This window comes from Mus musculus, chromosome 18 (assembly GCF_000001635.26).
Source record: "Mus musculus strain C57BL/6J chromosome 18, GRCm38.p6 C57BL/6J".
Lineage (NCBI taxonomy): Eukaryota > Metazoa > Chordata > Mammalia > Rodentia > Muridae > Mus > Mus musculus.
In genome coordinates this window covers 66,667,300-66,683,934 of record NC_000084.6, presented here as the reverse complement: position 1 = coordinate 66,683,934, position 16,635 = coordinate 66,667,300, and the positions used below count along the sequence as shown (strand labels likewise).

Sequence of the window (16,635 nt, the reverse complement as noted above, 5' to 3'; positions counted from 1 at the left end):
GGAATGAAACTACTGGACATAGTTGACTAGAATACAGGACATTTGTGGGGAATGACTTCTCCCGCCCTAACCAACCAAAACACAACATTTTTACAGTGGCCTGGTCCCTGGTAGCTTGTCAGCTTGACACAGCTAAAGTTGTCTGGGAAGGGAAACTCAACTGAGAAAATGACCCCATCAGATTGCCCTATAGGCAAGTCTGTAGCACAATAATTTTGAGCAATGATGACTATGGATGGGCCTAGCCCACTGTGGGCAATGCCATCCTTGGCCAGGTGGTATAAGAAAGCTAGCTGAGTGTGTTATGAGGAGCAGGCCAATAAGCAATTTTCTTCTATGATCTCTGCATCAGTTCTTGCCTCCAGGTTTCTACCCTGACTTCCCTCAGTTGACAGAGTGAGACATGATGTGAGAATTGAGTGTAAACGGAAATAAACCCTTTCCTTGCCAAGTTCCTTTTGGTTATGCTATTCTATCACAGCAATAAAAACCCTAAGAGTTCTAGGGTCCTGCTCAGACCTAAACATCACCTTTCATTTGCAGAGTAGCACCATAGGAAAGGACTCAGGGTGGCCGGGTGGCCATGTTGGTAACAGACACTGGCTACTTGCCAACCAGTGCAGTCTGATACTGTAGCAAATAGTTAACATGAGCTGTCTCTAGAACACAGTGAGTGTTCAACAAATGTTAGTGGGAATTATTACTATAATCAGAACATGGGTTGTATTATGAATGCGTTTTGCTTTGCTTCTGTTTTATGTAGTGTATTGTACTATGTAGCACTATGTATTGTATATTGTGTATTGTACTATGTAGCACTACAGGGCATTGTCTGTGTTTCAACATTTGCTTTAAATTGTATCATTTTTTTTAAACTGGCAAGGTGAGGTATACAGTTACTGTCATCTTTTTAAATTATGTCTGACACAGTTAAATAATTGATTCAGATGTGCATAGTTAAATATACTCCATCCATACGTCAATGTACCTTTTCCTCCGTCGTCACAGCAGTGGACCATGAGGGCAGTGGGAAGCTATGTCTGTGCAGGCCTGGGGCGGGTGGAATGGAAAGAATGTGGTACTTGCAGTGGACATATCTCTAAACTGGACTAAGGAAGTGATAGCGATTCTGATAGCGAAAGAAAATGAGGGCTGGCACGCTTCAATGGCCGAGGGAAATTAGGACTATTCATGATTCTATTAAAGATATATCAAAGCTTCATGGCTGTTTTAAAAGCCAATTTTTGTTAAAAAAATCAAATATTTTTCAAAAATGTTATCAAAAATTTTGTGTGGCATCCCAGTATTAAAAAAAAAAAAACCAATGGCATAATGCCATTTTAAATAAAGATTTCATTTGACTTCGAACCTTGTCCTGACTTAGATAATAGATTTTATACTGACTCTTTTTACTTAAATAAAGTATAGTTTGTCTCATTGAAGGCCTAGCATTTCTACATGGCCATGTTCACTAGATTATTTATAGTTCTAAATACTAACAATTTTAATAGCAAACCAGTCCCAAAGTGGACAAGAATCACCATTAGTACAGATAAAGAGCTATTGCAGTTCAGGAGACAGAAAAACCCTTGAGATTGTTGAGAGATGAAGAAAGAAATCCCACGGGGGTGAAAAAAGACCACTGACAAGAGCAATCCCTTTCCTGAGGAGGACATTTCGCCACACTGAGGGCAAAGCAAGTCACTGGCATTCTGCTTCCCCTGCATCCCCCACCTTGTCCTTGATCCCCGTGAGAACATCAAAAGAATAGAAAGAGAACTTTGATGAGGGACTCTGAGATTTGAATGAATGAGTTATATAGAAGACCTTTATGATGGAAGAGGAACCAGGAATATATACGTCTTTATTGGATGACTACAAGCTGCACTGTCCTTAAGAGACTTACCCTATCAAGGCCATTCATCCTTCATCACCCTTTCCTGGAAGCTCCTCCCTTGTTCCATATGAAGAATGAAATCCTTATCCGCATGGTGTTGATAAGATTGCACCCTTGGAGAGCTCTGAACTACAATTACAGAATCAAAGAACTCCCATCCTCCTCTCTCCACCAGATCCCTCTTCTTGCTCCCTGGGGCCAAGAGAATGTAAATGATTTAAGGTCAGTCAGTTGAATGCACTTTCTCTCTGTCTATGTGGGCCTTCAGAGGGGTGACACTTGGTGGGGAAGGGGGGTAGTATTATTTTTTTCAGTAGAAATACCTAGGTGAGATTATCTGTAAATTTCAGGCAAAAAGAGTTAGCAGAGGAGCTGGCAAGAAGTTAGTTCTTCAGCACAGACAGACCTGAAGGCCTAAGTTTACTCTCTGGATCCTACAGGATTGCGAGGAAAACTGACTGAAAGAATGTTCAGGGCTCTTAACCATTGAGCCTTCTCTCCGGGAGTTGTACTCTGACATCCACATGTGCCCTGTGGTACATATGTATCTGGAAACACACACACACACATGCCACACATGTAATACTTTTTAAAGGTAACTGATCTTGTTTCTATGTCTTCCAGGCCTGGGGAACCACTCACTTTAAAGCAAAGAAGCCTAGAACTGGAGAAAAGGCTCAATGGTTAAGAGCCCTGAACATTCTTTCAGAAGACCCAGGTTTGATTCTTAGCATCCCAACTGGTGGCGCATACCTGTCTGTAACTCTAGTTCCAGGCGATCTGATGGCCTCCTCTGGTCTCTCCAGGCACAAGGTTTACAAGTGGTGCAGAGACTCATATGCAGGCAAACATGCATGCACATAAAAATGAAATAATAGTTAAAAAAAAACAACAACAAAGAATTCTAATACGTTCTTAAACACACACTCTGGATTAATCCTAATCAAGGAGAATTCTTTCTGGCATCATCACTGCGTAAAGAATTTTTGTGGCCTTGAAGATAGCCTTCCCTTTTCTACCTCGTGAAGCAAGAGCCCACTGCTTCGGCAGCTGGTAGAGATAAGTCTTCTCCAACATCATTTCAGCGCCAGTGATGAAACCTTACAGAACGCCTCTTACATGTGAAAGAGTACGCCAAAGAATGGGAACAGACACTTCTGAGGCAGAACAGGGAAAGGAAGGAAAAGTTTGGACCTAGCCCTGGAGAATGGAGAGGCCACTACTGTGAGTGCCAGTGCCCAAGATGAGGGGCACATCTTCACAATTACTTTATTAGTGAAGGTGACAGAAAAGCAGAATTCCACCTAAAACACAGATCTGAGAGTATGGTATCTAGCCCAGAGCTGTTCAGTTTCGTGATCACCTAGCAGGACTTCCTGTTGCTATAGGAGTGTCATGGTCCCATCATACCTATTACTAGATAAGACTACAGATCTTCATATGTGCAGGGCTCTTTGCCTGATGGATTTTCTTTCTTTATTATTATTATTATTATTATTATTATTATTATTATTATTATTTTGGTTTTTCGAGACAGGGTTCCTCTGTGTAGCCCTGGCTGTCCTGGAACTCACTCTTTAGACCAGGCTGGCCTCGAACTCAAAAATCTGCCTGCCTCTGCCTCCCAAGTGCTGGGATTAAAGACGTGCACCACCACCGCCTGGTGCCTGATGGATTTTCAATCCCAACAGGGCAGATAGGCAGCCTCCCTCTCTTGGGGCAAACAGGAAAGACATAGCCACTACCAAATGAACAACTCTGTCCTTTGGAATTGCTTGAAGTAATCATATATTTGACTAAGTCATTTGGGAATTTCTCTTTGAGATCCTGGAAACTCTCAAAAGAAAAGGATTTAAAGATTTGGTCTTAGAACAACCAACTATAGATTAAAGCAAGATGCAGGTCTAGATTTGTAGGAGTGAGGCAAAAGAAAACTGAAGGGCTTTTTTTTTTTTTTTTTTTTTTGGGTCTGGCCAACAAGGTAGAAACCCAGGAAGAGACTGAAAATAGTTGCCCTGATTGATAATATGACACTCCCCACTCATTTTCATGGTGGTTCCCAGTGTTGGGTGTGGCAACTATGAGACATAGCAAAGGAAAGAATGTACAACGTGTAATATTTACAGGTCATGATTTTAAAAACAAACTCCTTAACCACTGGGCTAGAAACAAAACTCTCACTCAGATCTTTATTCTAGGCAGGATTCTGCTTTCATTTATACACATGCACACACACACACAATTTGTTATTAAAACCTAAACTAAATTATTCAGTTTCCTATGACATCATGCCATTATTACATTTGAGACCACATGATCCCTTCCACTGTCTTCTTATCCAAGCTAGTCTGTACTTGTCTGGACATATTTATTATTACATATAATGTCTTCCTAAAGCAAAAGGGGCTCTCAGCCAGGTATTGCTAATGTGCTTTCCCCCACTTGTCATGTAGTAATTCTATTTTCTGGGACGGATGTTCTATTGTGCACTCAGAGAAATGCTCTTCTCTTGGGCTACAGGGCTGTTTTATTAACTTTGATCTGATTTTCTCAATTGATTCATTTTTGAGCAAGAACGCAATTTAGTCAAGCTTTGTGTTAGGAAATCTCGAGTTTTCCTGCTTAGAGACACATCTACTTCCCAATAGATACTCTGATGACTTAAAATGTCTGGGATCTTCCCAGCAAAATAAAAGTCCTTAACAAAATTGTCTTTCTTTTGTGTGTATCGTCCTCTCTCCAGTCTCTGAATTGAAAGGCACCCACCTGACAAATTCTATCGTTGAAAAGTGCCTCCCTGGTGCCTGGGATTTGTCTGTATGATGTCTGTTCTAAGCTCTGAATTGAGAACATTTTTCTTTTTCGGAAAAGTTTGAAGTTTGATGGACAGCTTGGACATGAGTGGGCAGTTGGGAACTTGATATCATAGTGAATCATCCCTTCAAAAGAAAAGAATAGCCTGTTTTGCCCTGTGTCATGGAGAGCCTGCAGCTTTGGTTCTGAAGGACCGGCCCCTTTACTCACTCCAGCAGTTCATAGATGCTGTAGATGTGGGGGTGGGCCAACTCAAAGGCCTGAATCTGGACCTTGGTGGTAGCTGAGTTGGTCAGCCCACTAGCTCTAGAGCACTCATGCCCTCCGTCTGGCTTTCCTGCATCCATACCACCAGGGGTAGCTCTACTGTGCTGGCCAGGCAAGGTGCAGGTCTGCTTTCCTAAGTGCTACAGCCAGTGAGGGGGTAGGGCCGGTCCATCTACTCTCCTACCTTCAGGACCAGCTCACCAGAGTGACCCAGGCAAGGGCAGGGCCAGTTCTCCTTCAATCACATCCCCAAGGCTAGCTCATTTGCAGCCCCTGGAACCGGGACCAGCTCTACTGAGTTGCTCAGGTGAGGTATGAGACTTCAATCCCCTGAGTGCTGCAGGGGCAGAGCCAGCTCTGGGAAGCCCTTGGACATCAACATGGCCCCAGGTCAGCTTAGACCAGGGATGTCTGCATAGCCTTTGATGGTAGCATGAACCAGGGATATCAACATAGACTCCCCACTGCTGCAGGATCATGACAGACATGGCCTTTGGTGGCAGCATAGGCTACTTACATCAGGCTGTTCCTCACTATCCTCGAGTCTCCAGTTCCACCTTTCCTCACTGTGCACACACAGTTCTGCTTCTCCTTCTCTCCCTTTTCTCCACTATATATCTGCTCATCTTTGTGGCACCCGGGCCTCTAGGTGTCTTTTGCCCCACCCATGCCATGTGGTGGGAGGCGGGAGTCATCTCAAGCATCCTAGAGGAGTCCCGGTGAAGATCCAGTATTGATAGGGTAGCAAGAGCCAGAGGCCTCAAACAAGACCAATGAATGGCTCACTGCAATGAACATTTACAAGTAAAGCTGTTTGGGCAGAAGGGTGTACTGTGTGACCCACCCCAACTTCCACATCAAGATTTTTGTTGTTGTTTATGTTGGTGGTAGTGGTGGTGGTTTGATTTGGTTTGGGTTTTGTTTGTTTGTTTGTTTGTTTTTTGGTTTTTTGGGTTTTTTTTTTTTGCTTTTGTTTTGGGTTTTGGTTTTCTTTGGGGGGAGAGGTTGCAAGAGCAGAGGGTGGATATAAAGGGATGGGAAGCTGAGTGGGACTGGGGAACATGATGTGAAATTCTCAAAGAGTCAATAAAAAGTTTTTTTTTTAAACAAACAAACAAACAAAAATTAGAAAAGAGCAACGGAAGCAAAGGAAGCAGACTGGAGCTTCCAGTGACACAAAGGTTTGGTTTGCTTCTGTATTGTCCGTCCTCTCCTGCAGTTCTTTCCTGGTGAGAATCACAGCATGGCAGAGACACATTTACATGCTCAGGAGAGACTGGCAGATTGACTGACAGTCCTTTTAACTTCCCTTAAAGGGCAACTGTGTCCAAAATAAATAAATAAATAAAAAATAGCCCTGAAAAATAACCTCTTGAAATGTTTGTATTAAGAGTTAGTAGGAAACTTTAAGATAGCCACAGTGCACCCTTACTGACTTCTGGTCCCCCTCCCCCTTTTTTTTTTTAACAAAAGGAGTATGAACAGTGAAATGGTTTCTATTTTTATCAATACATTTTTTATTCAAAACTTTCATATTGAATATGCAATTTACCTTTCTTAAGTTAAGCTAAGTGCACTGACTACCTTAGACCTGCATGCTGGCGTTGATAAAGATAGTTTTAAAGTTTTTCTTAAAGCAACAAAGTGTTGATATAGGGGTTGTTTAATTTCATTATTTTCTTTAAAGAGAATTAAGATAATTTCTAAGTTAAGGTTACTATTGCTGTGATGGAACACCGGGACCAAAGCAACTTGGGGAGGAAAGGGTTTATTTGGCTTACACTTCCATATCACTGTTCATCATTGAAGCAGTTCAAGACAGGAACTCAAACAGCATAGGAATTTGGAAACAGAAGCTGATGTAGAGGCTGTGGAGGGCACTGGCTTGCTCCCTAGGTCTTCTCTGTACAGCAGGTGCCTTCTGCCCTGCTGCCAAGGGAATGAGTTCTTACTCTTCCAAACTGCATTATTGATTAGGCTAATGAAAATCTCATTGCTTCTGTGAGATCACAGCATTCAATACAACCAAGGACAGAAACATCTAGCCCCCCCCCCCCCCATCATGACATTTCTGGTCTTCTCCGGAAGCCATCCTGGACCAAGAACAGCCTGGATGTGCTCTGAGTGGGAACTGCTACTTACAGACATTGACAGAGAAGTAAGGAAAATGGGAGCGCCCACTGACAAAGAGTTTCCCTGCTCTCTGGGAGAGCTTTGCCTACAACTCAGCCTCGTTGATCCAAGTAATGTCTACACATACAGCACAAAATGTAACTCAATGAGCTACAGTATTACTTAGTATCATAGTCTCATAGTATCAACATGTCACAGCTGCCCATCACTTATGAAAGCACAGCTCAGTGCATTTCTTGTGGGTTTCTTTGGAGATTCTAGCAGGAGAGCACAGCTGCTTTTTACTGATGACAGAATGGCCTTCCCCTACCAACAAAGGTTGTCTTCATCAACTGAGCAATCTGTTTCAGGAAGAAGATGCACAAGGAATGGCAGATGAAGGGCACACTCACCCGGTCATCTAAAGCAGCTGAATTAAGCATGGTGATCAATGGGATGATAGCTAACTGCAGCCAGATCCTCCTTAAATCCCAATGTGCATTTCTGGGAAAACGCGCTCTGTGTGATGCTCCTAGGCATTCATTGTTTAAAATGTTAATCCAGCAGATATAGTTTACCAATGTTATTTCTGTAAGCAACGGTAGAAACACACTTAGTAGAAACTCATATTCAGTGCTTCTTGAGTGACGACAGGAAATAGTATGACATGTCACCAAAAGCGTAATAATTACACTTACTTAACACACTCGATGTTACACGCAGTAACATGAAGTATCCTACCTCTTGTGACAGGTCCATATATCTGCTGTGGTAAATATTGTACTTTCAAAACAAACTTTAGGCCAACATGATGATGCACGTACTATGCAGCATGGGGAGGTAGAGGCAGAAGGATCACAGCCAGTCAGCCTGTGTCATGTACTGAGATTGTATCTCAAAAAAAAAATGGTGCTTTAGAGCAGGAAACATACCTCAGTTGGTAAAGTGATTCCATACAAGCATGGGGGTTCTGAGCACAATCTCCAGAACCCATTTGAAAACTCCTGGGCATGGTATTGCCTGCTTATAATTTCAGCCCTAGGGAAGCATAGACCGGTGGAATCATGGAGTCTTCCTGGTCAGCCAGGTTAGCCTATCAGTAGATTCCAAGCCAAGTGGCAGGCCCTATCTCAAAAAGAGCCTGTCTCAATAACAGGGAAGGTACCTGAGAAACAATCAATGTAAGCCACTGGCCTCCCTGTTGTGGTGAATACTATTCTGGGCCGTTTTATCCCACATTGATGATGTAGTCCCCAAATAAAAGACACAAAAACCTTTAGAGTTATAATAAACCTTAAAGCATTACAGATGGGCAGATATTAACTCTTTATGCTACTTTGTCTATTTCTCTGTCAATAACCCTGAGATATCACTTGCCATGTTCTGACTGGCTGCTTGTACTACCAACACGTCAGCTCTCGTGGCCATGCGCTCATGATCCACCTACACCATGGCTACTTCTTCCTTCTTCCCTACTCTCTTTCCTCGTGATCCCTGCCTCTTCTGCCCAGGCCAGGCTGTAGGCATCTTTATTAACCAATCGGGAACAACTTAAGCAGGGGATGGGGGGGGGGGAGTTTACACTATAAAAGCCAGTATATGCAAGGATCTCCTCATCTTGGAACAACCAGATCTTGAGGTACAGAATTAAGTACCTGCATACCAGCATCACCAGACCAACCCTCTACCCTCTATACCTCTACAGACACCACCCCCGCCATCACCACCACTAGCTCAAAATGTTTCCAGCCAGTCTTGCAACACCTAACTGTAGTATTATTTGATATATCTTGGCTCTTCCCTCAAGCGCAAATGTACACTACGGTTTGTCATTACCTGGTGCTCCCTTGATATCCTATTAGTTACAAAGTGTTCCCTCCTCAAATGTTTTGGGGACATGTTGCCATGGATGATATTTCTACCTTAGAAAAAGAGAGATAAATAGAGGAATCTTGTTAGAATCTACACAGGAGGCACCCTAACTAAACTGATAAAGCAAGATCAATAGCTTCCCACCGTTCCCGCATCTGACTCACCTGCGGGGAGTAAGACTGGACCATCCCCCCTGCTTCATAGCTACTGCTGTTGCTTGTAGAGAGCTAAAATCCTCAATTCACTCTTCCAAAAACTTTACACTACTCCCTGGTTCCGCTTTCAGTCTCTGCTACTGTCAGCAGCCACCTGCTGCTCAGTGAACTCTATGGCCAATGTCTGTCCTCATTAAGGAAGAAGCAAGGAGACGGGATGCCCTGGATACAGTCACAGCAGAGGTGCGCCAGCTGGTGCGGAAACCCTGTGCTACCGTTGCTCTGGGCCACAACACGGCTCCCGTAGAACACAGCTCTTCGTAACGGTGCCCTCAAGGAGGGTAAGACCATGAACAGGGTGATAGAGACTGAATATAAATGTAAAGAGATAAAATATTCAGGATTTTTGTAAAGAAAAGGAGTGCTCCGGAGGAACTTGAAAGGGTATAGGTTTCTGTCAAAGAAGATCTGAGGGGGAAAAAAAAAAACTGTTTGGTATCACCGTGGAATTGGGAACACTGGCAAGTTCTCAGATCTAAGAGCCAGTTTGGGAGAAATTGTGAATTGAAAGCCTAGATTGGTTTTTGTTTGTTGTTTCTGAGAAAGAATTAGGCAGACTTTTGGGATAAGAAATCTACATTCTGACAAAATGACTCACGGTGACTCTTAAGATGACCAATTATAAATTCATTTATTCCTGGGAGAAAGAGTGAGGCCATCGCGAGCTGGGAAGCAGGTGACGTAGAATGGAATGTGTTGTTTTAATCCCTGAGTTGCTTCTTTATACACCGCGAGTTCTGTGTCCACCAGAACTGGATGCCCAGTAAGGATCCCACAAGCTGCTCAGCCCGCGACTCCTCCCCACGGCATGCTCTCATACATTTCAGAATGCATAAGCATGGGAATGAAGCATGAGTTCTCCAGGCGAGGAAGACAGCTTTTCGAGGAACTAGGGCAGGGCATGAACTTGAGAGATGCTTATCACGCGGCATCTTTAGTTCCAATATCACCATATCATCATGAATATGACTATGCATGTTAAAAATGAAATAAACATTATAGAGACTTGAAATGTACTATTTACACGAGACAAAAGTTTACCTTGTACTTAGTGCTCACTGTTTCCATATTGTCTTAAATTCAATAATAATTTATATAATCCTATTGACTATCATTTCCCTTGCAGATGCTTCCAAAATATCCCAGTTCTTCCCTTTAATTAGGCCCAAAAACCTGTGTATGCACTGACTACAAAATAAGCAGGCACCTTCTACAATTTTTACAGGTATGTTCTACATTTTTCTCTTGTCCTTTTGAATAATAAGTTTCTTATGCGCTCAGATTAAGTCAGAACTCTCAGCTTTATACCGTAGTCTGGATTGACAATGGTCTGAGACATTTCATTAATTAGCTATTTCTGGCTAACAAATTACCTCCATATTTACACAGCTTAAAGCAACAAACATTTATTATCTTGCTTTCTGTGAATCAGGAATTCGGGCAACAATCAGCAGCTTGGGTCGAGGTATTTCTCGAGGTAGCAGTTAAACTATAGTTGAGAGTTGTGACTTTATTGGAAGGCTCTGCTGAGAAGGCTCTAGTCCACGTGCACGTATGTGGTTGTTGCTTGGGCTGGATTCTCCACCATCTGCTTTCTTCATAAAATTCCTTACAGTATCACAGCTGATTTCCCCTACCACAGGCAATCCAGGGAAGAGCATCCAAGTTGAAGGAAAATGTAGTCTCCCGTCTCCCAGCCTGAAACCTGCTTACTCAGGGGTGGAGCTTCCCGCTCAATCTTTCTGCCACGCCCACTGCTGGAACCTGCCGCTTTGCTGGTCCGAAGCTATCACGTGATCACCCTGCTACTGGACCCCAAGATTGTATGGCAGGAATTGGGGCCCTCCCCCTTCCTTTATAACTGAGTGCCGAAATAGTAAAAATTGAACCTCGAGCAGAGACCTTTGTCTTGGTTCCTTCCTTATCTCGCGCAGCCCAGCCCCTCTTCTCTTCCAGGTTTCCAAAATGCCTTTCCAGGCTAGAACCCAGGTTGTGATCTACTGGTCAGACACAACAGGAAAATACCTGATTTTTGTTGTTGTTGTTGTTGTTGTTGTTGTTGTTGTTGTTGTTGTTGAACCTTAGAGTGTTACGCTGTCGATGCTGCCATATTGAATTAGTCAGGAATCTAAAACCCATCCTGCATTAGAGAGGCAGAGGATAACAGCCCAGGAGCCAAGATTGCTAGAAGTCATTTTAGAAGAACCTGGTACAGGTACTATGACTGGTAACTTTTAGCAGTTAAAACATTACAAAATCAGAAGAACTGAGCTAAAATATGTCCAAGAGAAACTAAGTCAGACAAGAAAAAAAAAAAAAACCAACTATGAAGAAATAAGTAAAATCACACAAGCATTATCTCTTCTGAAAAAAAATCATTTTTACCTTTTTTATATTAACTATTCTAAAGAATATTATTTAACATTAGCAAAGGACAAAATGTCTGAAGGAAATATTTGTGGTTTTAAGGTTTACATGTCACAATGGGAGGGAGGTTGTGTGTGTCTTACCTATTTTCCTTTTATATAGCTGAGATTGGGTCCAAATGAACATGTCAGAGATAGCATCTGAGAAAGAAGAAAGTTAGAAAAAGGGCGGGGTTGGGTAAGGATAAAATGCAGTTCAATGGCAAATTTGTGCTAACTCAGTATGATCCAATAGGGCTGAGAGAACTGTGCCTTGGAAATGTATTTGGATTTTTTTTAAGCACTAGACTCCATTTGTCAGTGGAGGAGCATTGCAGAAAAGGCTTCATCTGCTGTCGCTACACGCACCAACCCAAGGAGTGCTTCTTACAGACCTCTACACAGGTGAACCCACAATATTTTATTCTCAGGATGAAACTTATGAAGCAAGGTTGAACTTTATTAAGAAAAAATTTATTATAAATCCAGTATAGGAGCATTAAAAGAGACAGAGACTCGGTGAAAAGGCAATTACACGGCGAGTATGGTACTGGGCTTCTCAAAACACTATTTCATCTAAGAGTCTTAGCAATAGCTATATATAAAATGTGGTGGCATTTTGTTATATTTGTTTCTATCTACTGCAAGAGGAAGTGACTCTGATAATAGCTGACAGCACATTAATAAGTCACTGATAGCATAGTCAATAAGAATCACAATAAATAAACCAGACCTCATTAAACTTAAAAGCGTCTGTATTGCTACGAACACCATCATTTGGACAAAGCGGTAGCCTGTGCAATGGGAAAAGACAATTTTACCAATTACAGATCTGATAGAGAGTGTGTGTATATGTATGTGTATATATATATACATATATATATACATATATACATATATACATATATATACATATATATACACATATACACATATATATACATATATACATATGTATATACATACATATATACATATATATATATATATATATATATATATATATATACAGCAAAATACTAGACATAAAGAAGAAACAATGAAAATGTGGTTCAGAACTAAACAGAGTTCCCAAAAGATGATACACTAATGGAAAAAAACACTAAAAGAAATGTTCAGCATCCTTAGTCATTGGGGAAATTCAAATCAAAAACTCTTTTAAGATTAAACAAATAACACTGCATGCTGATGAGGATGTGAAGAAAGGGGGACCACTTATTTGTTTCTGGTGGGAATGCAAATGTATGCAAGCCAGAGTGGTAGTTTCTCAGGAAGCTGGGAATAGATACACTTCAAGATCCAGCTATAGCCATCTTGGGCACATACCCAAAGCTCTCTCTCTATATTCAACTACAGAGATTTTTTTTCATCCATGTTCATTGCTGTTCTACTCATAATAGCCAAAAATTAGAAACAGCCTAGAAATCCACCAACTCACGAATGGATAATAAAAATGTAGTACACTTACACAGTAAGATAATTAGCTATTAAGAAAAATAGAATTATCAAATTTGCAGGTACATATATAGAACTAGGAACAATCATTCTGAGTGAGGTAACCCAGACCCCAAAAGAGAAATATGGTATGTATGATATGCAGATGTTAGTTTTTAAACTTTCAATGTGTATGCTATAATCCATATAGCCATGGGGTTTGGGTCTATAGTGAAGCACTAGGAGAGAGAAGAGGATAACCTAAGAAAAAGGAAAGTAGAATCTATAGTATGGAGAGATTGGGGGTGGAGGGTGGGGACTAGAACAGGAGAATCAAATGGAGAAGGGGATTAAAGAGGGTGGTAAGGGAGGGAATAGAGGGAGATATAACTCATTCCAAGGGTGATTTCAGAGGTCATGAGGAAACCCACTTTGGGGGTTTAAGCTCCTTAAAATATGTACATGTATGAAAGAAATCTAAATAGAGTCACCAAAGGATGGAGTGGCAATGCCCCTGCTAGATATCACTCACCAAGTGAATCATCCAGGCCAGGAATGGATTACATCACCAAATGAGCCTCATGGGAACCCCTAAACAAACTCAGGCTATTGGTTGCTCCCCCACAAGGTAATGCTAAGGCCTATTGCTAAAGACAATACCAGCATGTCTGATTGCACATGGAAAAAGTCAAGGTCAACACCTAACCAGAGCCTTCACCTCTTCTGACTAGTATTCATGGTACTGAAAGATACTGTGTGTGCTACCAGAGGGGAAAAGTAAACATGAACCCAGGTACAAACCCTGTGATCTACAATGGTGCACTGCCTGTAAGATATGCTGAGGCACTAGTGGCACAAATGCAGGAGTAACCAACCACTCTGATTGGTTTAAGGCCCACTTCAAGAGATGAAACCTATGCCGACGTCCCTCAGGTGATTAAGGAACTGAGACTAGATAGAGGACTGAGAGGGAACCCAAATGCTTCTGTTCTGCTAAAGGAACACAGAATAAATTGACTTGTGACAACATTCTGTTATATCCAAAGATCAACCATCCTAGTGCAGTAGAGGGGAACAAAGACAGAGGCCCACAGCTGAATAACTCACAAAGAGTGAGAGACTTTGGAACACTCAGTCTTCAACAAACCACCTCACTCAGAGCTCAGGAGCTATGTGGAAGAGGGGGCAGAACGATTATGAGCCAGAGGGAATGGATGACATTCCACTCCAGACACAATGAGACTGAGGCAACTCTGAACTCACAGAGACTGTGGCAATATACACAGAGGCTGCACAGGTTCAAGCCAGAGGGCTTCCAGCACGTAGAATGGAAGTAGACAGGATCTCTCATTCCTAAACAAGACGCTTTCTCCTATTGACAACTGTTTCCACAGGAAAGTTAGCTTTCTCTAATGGAGTCTCCCTGGGTGTATAAACCACTCTTTAGGGTAAATCCCATGTCCAGCAATAAATGGCAACACAAAACAAACTCAGTGATACTTTTGTAGATTATTATTGTCTCATGTTGGATTTTTTTTCTAGGGTGTGTGTGTGTGTTTGTGTGTGTGTGTTTGTGTGTGTTGTTGTTGTTGTTGTTTTTCTGGTTTCTTCGGTGTATATGTATGTATGTTGTTATTTTTTATAATTTTTTCTGTTTTCGTGTGTGTGTGTGTGTGTGTGTTTGTTGTTGTTGTTGTTGTTGTTGTTGTTGTTTTTCTGGTTTCTTCGGTGTATATGTGTGTATGTTGTTATTTTTTATATTTTTTTTCTGTTTTCGTGTGTGTGTGTGTGTGTGTGTGTGTGTGTGTGTGTGTGTGTGTGTGTACAGGCCACTCTGTAACCCTGTTGAACCACTGAAATAAAGAGATGAAACTTTTGGGTTTTGGGGGAGGTCAGAGCAAAGGGCAAAATGTTTTGATTGAGTCATGGATGTTGGAGTTTGAGAATTACTGCCTGTATAGAATTAGATCTCAATAAACAAATGCAAGCCAGAGATTGAGATTGGAAATAATAAATTCATTTCAAAAATATAATAAGCCCTCCTTTTTATTTGGATGAATATGTCTTAAGATCCCCAGAGGATGCCTGAATCCACAGGTTGTTCCACCAAATTCTACACATATCATGTTTTTTTATTCCTATGCAAACTTACTATTAAGATTAATTTATAAATTAAACATAGTAAGAGAGTGACAATATTATTAATAAAATAACAATTATAATACTATATCACCTCGTTAACTTCATCTGTCAAATTAACACAGCCAAGAGCTGACTGAGGGGTTCTTAAATGGAAATCACTTTGATCAAATTGGCAGGCAGATCAACTTCTTGATTGCTGATTATTGTAGGAGGGACCAGCCCACTGTTATCAGTATCACCAGGCAGGTGGGCCTGAGCTACCTAAAAATTTTAGCTGAGCAAGGCAGAAAGAACAAGCCAATAAGTAGACTTCCTTGATCATTTCATGGGTTCTTTTCTTGGCTTTCTTTAATGAAAGTCTGTAACCCACTAGGTGAAGCAAACCCTTTTCTCCTCAACTTGCTTTTGGTCCTGATGTTTCATAACAGTAACTGAAGATAGCATAAGTATAATATGCTAAATTTATGTTAATTTGGTCTCTCTGTTTCTTACAAAGGATTGCTTGCAAAGAAGCACTGCTACCCTGTGACAACCTGACAACCACAGTGTCTACTAAAGGATCAACTGGTAGGTACTATATACAACATGGATGTGATGAATAACAGTAAGATTCCTAACTGGGTCAAGACAGTTAAATTTTCTGTTTAATTCTTTTGGAGCTACAGACACTATTTCTGATGAACGTAGGTTTTTTAAGATGCTGAATGAAAGAGTTGCAAGGTGAATACAAAGATCCAACAAAAGGATTATCTACCATGACTAAGTTGGCTTTTTACCTGGGGAAAAGAATGGTGTGACTTATGAAAATCAAAATATGTAATCAACCACATGAATAGAGTTAAATATATCACATGATCTTCTCAGTAGATGCAGAAAAAGCCTTTGACAAAATACAACATGTCTTATATTTAAAATCCTAGAAGGATTAGGACTAGATATAGCATACTCAACTTAATAAAAGCTATATATCAAAACCCAAGAACCATCATAATAAACGAAGAAAAACTTGAATGGATCCCACTGAAGTCAAGACTTCGATAGAGCTCTCCACCATCCCCATTCTTCTCAGTGTTGTGCTCAAATAACTAGCTGCAGCAATAAGGCAGGAAAGGGAATTAAAGGGGTACAAATAAGGAAAAAAGTCAAACAATCCTTATTTTCAGATAACTATATCTTAGAGATTTTTTTTTCCATTTTTTATTAGGTATTTAGCTCATTTACATTTCCAATGCTATACCAAAAGTCCCCCATACCCACCCAACCCCACTCCCCGACCCACCCACTCCCCCTTTTTGGCCCTGGCATTCCCCTGTACTGGGGCATATAAAGTTTGCGTGTCCAATGGGCCTCTCTTTCCAGTGATGGCCAACTAGGCCATCTTTTGATACATATGCAGCTAGAGTCAAGAGCTCCGGGGTACTGGTTAGTTCATAATGTTGTTCCACCTATAGGGTTGCAGATCCCTTTAGCTCCTTGG

At 41.3% G+C, this 16,635-nt stretch overlaps 2 long non-coding RNA genes across 2 annotated transcripts; one reads left to right on the top strand and one right to left on the bottom strand.

Annotated features, from left to right (window-relative positions):
- Window positions 1–4,631: 4,631 nt before the first annotated feature.
- Gm22219 lies at window positions 4,632–11,723 on the bottom strand. The gene is made up of 5 exons (XR_386296.2): window positions 11,688–11,723; window positions 9,127–9,485; window positions 8,927–9,012; window positions 7,504–7,679; window positions 4,632–4,836 (listed from the first exon to the last, which is right to left on the bottom strand). It is a non-coding gene; the product is annotated as a predicted gene, 22219 (long non-coding RNA).
- On the top strand, window positions 9,353–10,921 carry Gm30190. The gene is made up of 3 exons (XR_386295.3): window positions 9,353–9,458; window positions 10,304–10,402; window positions 10,820–10,921. It is a non-coding gene; the product is annotated as a predicted gene, 30190 (long non-coding RNA).
- Window positions 11,724–16,635: the final 4,912 nt, after the last annotated feature.